Raw genomic sequence first — 6,000 nt, 5'->3', positions numbered from 1 at the left:
TATCTTAAGATTTTTTATCTCTTTAGCTAGGGTTCTATTCTTTTCCATTAGATCTACAATTGCTACATCAAATTCATTGGAGTTTCTATTTGCAAATAGCCTAGTAGTGCCCATCTCTTGGTATTGTGTGTCATTCTCCTTGATAGAAATTTCCTTCCTTCTTCTCAATGATTTCTTTAGGTCACCTCTTGCTTCATTCAACTGATGTAGAATGAGTTGTAATTCAATCCCCTAGTTCTCAATGATTTTTTTCAACTTGTAGACTTCTATTTCCAAGATCTTTCCTCAAGGTTGTTAGGCTTCACTTTTAGAGAATTATGCTCTAATACCAATTGTTTGAATTAAAATAGGAAAGGTAAACTTCTAAGGGGGGTGAATTATTGCTTCAAACTTTGACCCATAAAAACATGCACCACACATCCATCTCACACATTCAATAAGTAAACTAAAATACCATGTAAAGCATATACATCTAAAGTATGTAAGTAAGAATTCACACATTCATGACACAAGATATGATTACCTAGAAACCCTCCAATGAGAAGGTAAAACTAGGGTGGGGATGACACCCAAAAATCTTCACTACTACAGTAATCAAGTTTATCTAATGAAGGTTACAATGCTTGATCATGAAACATGATCTACCCTGTGAAAGTTCTACCCTGTTAAAGGATTACAAAGACTATTAGGTCTCACTCTGTTAAAGGATTTCAACACCCTATTAGAAGTGTACTTGGTAAAATGACTTCAACTCACAATTAATTAAGCACCTTATTAGAGGATTTTGTTAGAGCCTATTAGGACTACTCTATTAAAATGTCTCAAAAATGACCCTGTGGTTAGCACTCTGATGCTTGATGATAGATCACCTCTATTCTACTATGTACTTGATCCTTCTTGATTAGATCTCTTTATGTTGTTCACTATTTCCTTCCTTTGTTTTCCTTTAATTGATTATGTAATTCAATTCAAACCATAATGCATTGATCACCATGAATGTCCTAGTTTGTGCATGTAAAACTCTCCTTAATCATTCATTCATTTCCTTACTTACACATATGAAGTTTAGGGATTTTTCTCCTTAAGAAGACCTAGGTGAATTAGGGTTAGATATGAATCAATGGCTATGATTAATCCACATTTCCACTTAAACCTTCACTTTACCTTGTTAGGTGTATGTAACACAATAGGTATTCCCACTTAAGATTCATCCTTATCAACAAAATATCATAATTCAATACTTAAGTTGGCTCAAAAATGGTTTATAGAGGTGTTTGTGCCACTATAAACAAATATGAAAAAACTATGTTACTCAGCATCTGAGGTCCTTGATGCTTGACACATACTATGACTTTAATGTTGTTACTCAGCATCTAAATGACTCACCATGCATGCTTTCTTAGTTCCTAAATCACTCGGCACATACTATCTACTTAGCACTTGAGTGACTTGAAACTCACTATTTACTCGGCGTGCTCTAATTTATATGTTGTGCTTAGCATATGTTACTTGTTTGGCATGAACTAAGTAAATGACTTAACTATATAGACACTCACTTGTTAAAACCAATCTAAGATTAATAGATATATCTTTAACAATTGCAATAGGTGGATTGATGACTAGAGCTACAATAGAAGGCAATGCTAAAGAACAATATTGTGAAAGAGATGGAATTTGAATAGGAGGTGGAGGTGTAGAAGTCACAACATTGGTCTCATTAACAATACATAAGTTCAAGCGACATGATTTCACCTAAGTGGACTCTCATGAAAAAAGAGAGTGAGCTTTTGATAGTGGAGATGGAAAGCCAAAATGTGAGTAGGAATATAGGTGGGAAGCATGATCAATAGTCCTATGGCAATAATATTTGTTGTTTCACTATCTCTGATGTGCACTAAATATTGTGCAAACTCAATTGTCTTCCCTATCCCACTATGTGTAATCTGATAAATAGAGAGAAGGTTATAGGACAAAGATAGAACACAAAGTACATCATGAAATGTACCATCATCAATGTCAATAGAACCTTTCCCACATACATTCATAATAGTGTTGTTACCCATCAACATGTGTGGACTAGGAGAACCTCAACAGAGGAGAACAAACCCTGAGAAGATACCATATGGTGTGAAGCACCTAAATCTAGTAAACATCTAGAAGAATGAGGAATAGTAGTTGCACATAGTGCATGAACCTTTCCTATATCTTTACTATCTAAGTAAAATAATGATGAAGAAGAAGATCAATGAGAAGTAGAAGGTATATCAATATTGCTCTTCTAAAGGAGAGCTGTCAAATTTGAAATATGTTTGGCATAGCCATCTAACTTCTTCTCATAGCAATGTGACTCATCATGATTAGGCTTATTAAAATAAGCACACTTTGGTCTTTTTGGCTTTAATTTACCCCCTTTAGGAGAAGGTGACCCTGATGAAGTGCTAGAATGAATCTGAGAATATATAGAATGAAATTATGTGTCTTCTCCTTCATCCCTGAAGATGGTTGAGATACCAATAAATAAGTTTGTGAACCTGTCAGAGAATCCAACTAAAAGATGTTAGCTTTCTCTCAAGTCAAATGATCACAAAAAACCTCAAAGGATGACATGGTAAATCTATTACCAAAAGCATCTTTGATGGAATAGAAGGTAGAAGCAAACATCTGAAAGTTTCCATGAATCTTAAAAGGAATCAAGTAGATGCACTTAGTATCAATCTTGGTCTTCCCACAACCTTGCAATAAAGATCTATGTTGATTGGTCTTCATCAAGAAGTCTCAATGGAAGGAAAAGAATCCAATACAAGACAGGTAAGCTCCATCTCAATCTGAAGTGCCCTATGTTGGAAATATAAGAGGAGTCACTGAGAGGGGAGGGGTGAATCAGTTACTACTAAAATAAATTCCAGATCCCTTAGATGTCAGTTAAACTACAAACTAAAAATTGAATACCATTGATGCTTGGTAAACATACATAAAAAAATTGTAAAAAACTATGATTACCATTATTTTAACTTAGTTGCAAACACATAAAAGAAAATAGCATGAACACTTTTGACAGTAGAATTTAATGTGAAAACCTAATTTGGAAAAAACCACCAATTACAACTAGTTATAGTTTTCACTCTTCTAAAGTGAGCCATGTTAGGAGCCAACCCTGTTAAAGGTCACAAAACACACTATTAGGTGTGACCCTGTTAAAGGATCTAATTACCCTATTAAGAGTGGCCTTGTTAGAGGTCTTGAGACAATTCAATAGAACTGCCACCTTGTTAGAGGATTTACAAATAGCTATTAAGCCAACTCTTGTTAAGAGATTTAGATCACTACTATAATGGTTAGAAAGTAACAATGAGATGACCTAATTTTGATGCAACTAAATTGCTGATTATAGATCTCTTTTCTAACTTGTACTTGATTCTTCCTAATCAAATATAGTTTTTCTACTCCAATAGGATATTCTACTTATCCTTCAAATTTTCTTCCTCTCTTCATCCTTTTAATTCATTCATAATAGCTTCCACACATTGAAACCACAACTTGACCTTATACTTATATCTTTCATATTGTCAAGTTGGCTCAAATACAACTTAGAATAATTAATATTTATCACCTCAATTGGCTAGAACCCATAGATAAATCAATTGAGCTTAATATGCCAAAATAAGAAAATCCTTCGTTAGCTGAACCAACTCAATAGAAACTAACTCATAAGTGATTTCCTATTTTAATCAATAGAAGCTTGATTAAAACTCATCTTCTGCAGTCTTTCCTTTGATGCCTAAATGAACTCGATAGATATTGTCTTCTAAACTAGGTAACCACAGGAATGCTTGGTAGACATAAAAAGTTGTCTTCACTACCTGAGTGAGCTTGGCATATACTAACTGATAATTGATATGATATTTTTGTAGCATCAAAGACAACACACAATTAATCAATTATATGCAACAATCTCCCTCTTTAGCATTGATGGCAACACAATATGTCATGTCACAATGAAATTTTGGATTCACTCCCTCTGTAATATGATCTCTTCCTTTCACTATCTAGAACAACTTTTTCCAAGTTCATTCACAAAACTCTCTTCCTCTTATAGCAAACTTCTTCTTTGGAATGAAAAAATTTCTCAAAGATATGACAGTAAACTACTCCCTCTTTGACAACACATCCCAAAGATAACAACTCTATTAATATCAACATACCTTAGGTACTAATTCATTTGCAATATGCTCTTGTCAATTATGCACCAACTAATTGATTTTCAACTTAGCTCTTGTTGATGCATCACTAAACTTCATTTAGTGAGCTTTAGATAGGGGAATGACCCCTAGCTTACCTCTTAGGTACAAAAATGCATCCTCAGGCAATGGCTTGGTGAATATGTCTACAATCCATTCTTTTGTAGTACCATATTCTAATCTTACTTCTTCATTCTGCACCAACTCTCTTAAGAAGTGATATTTTATAGCAATGTGCTTTGTTTTGGTGTGCATCACTAGATTCTTTGATATATTGATTGCACTAGTTTTATCACAGTATATAACTATAGGATGCTTGATCTCTATTTTCATTCCTTCCAATAATTGTTTGAACTAAACAATATTAGAACAATTAATTGTTGCTACCACATATTTTGCCTCTGTTGTGGATTGAGATGTACATTTTTGCTTCATGCTTGTCCAAGACACTAGTCTTCTACCAAGAAAGAATGCTCCACCACTAGTTTTTTTTTTGTCATTAAGACTTTTTGCCCAATCAACATCAGTAAATACTTTCAAGTCCAAATTGCCTCCATTTTTATACCATAAGCCATAGTCTTTAGTTCCTTTCTGATATCTCATGATTCTCTTGATTGCCATCATGTGATTTTCTTTAGGATTTGTTAAGAATCTTACCATTATTCCAATTGCTGGAGCAATATAGGCCTTGTATGTACTACATACTAAAATTTTCCAATCATTGATTTGTATGTGGTTTGATCTACTTCTTTGGAATCATCATTTTTGGAAAGCTTATGTCTAGTAGATATGGGGGTTCTAACTGGTCTTGAATCTTCCATTCCAAACTTCTTTAATATATCCTTGATATACTTAGATTGAGTGATGTAGATACCATTTTTGTTCTATTGTATCTACAATCCAACAAAGAATTTTATCTCACCAAATAAGGACATCTCAAATTCTTTACTCATTTCTTTCGAGAATGATTTGCATAAGTCATCATTTCCATTAAATAGGGTATCATCAAAAAATATTTCTACCAACACAATCTTCTTGTCTGGACCTTCCTTGATATATAGACTACTATTATCATTTGTTCTTTGAAAACCAATATGTATCAAATAGTTATGTAGTCTTTCATACCAAGCTCTTGGAGCTTGCTTGAGACCATATAATGCTTTGTGTAACTTGCAAACCATGCCTCTTTTGCTAAGATCTACAAAACCTTATGGTTGTTCAATGAAGACTTCTTCATCAAGAATTCCATTCAAGAATGTAGATTTAACATCCATTTGATAAACTTTAAATCCTCTATGTGTTGTGTATGCTAGTAAAGTTCTAACATCTTCTTGTCTTACTACAGGAGCAAAAGTCTCACCATAATCAATACCTTCTTCTTGAGAATAGCCTTTACATACCAGTCTTGGCTTGTTTCTTGAAACTTTTCCATCTTCATCTAGCTTATTTCTGAATACCCACTTTGTGCCAATTACATTATTATCCTTGGGTCTAGGAACAAGACTCCAAGTTTTATTTTTTTCTATCTATTCTATTTCTTCATTCATTTCTTCAATCCAACTTTCATTTTCTAGAGCATATTCAACATTTCTAGGTTCAAATTTAGCAATTAAATATGTACCTTTTAATTTTCTTCTTGACATTGTTCCATCTGATTTGTCTCCAATGATCTGGTCAGGTGCATGATGCCTTCTATAATATCTTGCTAACACAGGCTCTTTGAGCTTTGAATGAATTCCACTATCTTCATTATGAACTTAAA

The sequence above is a fragment of the Cupressus sempervirens genome, chromosome 10 (assembly GCF_028749045.1).
Source record: "Cupressus sempervirens isolate cs-2001-9-10 chromosome 10, ASM2874904v1, whole genome shotgun sequence".
NCBI classification, from domain to species: Eukaryota; Viridiplantae; Streptophyta; class Pinopsida; order Cupressales; family Cupressaceae; genus Cupressus; species Cupressus sempervirens.
Note: the sequence above shows the minus strand (reverse complement) of the source record.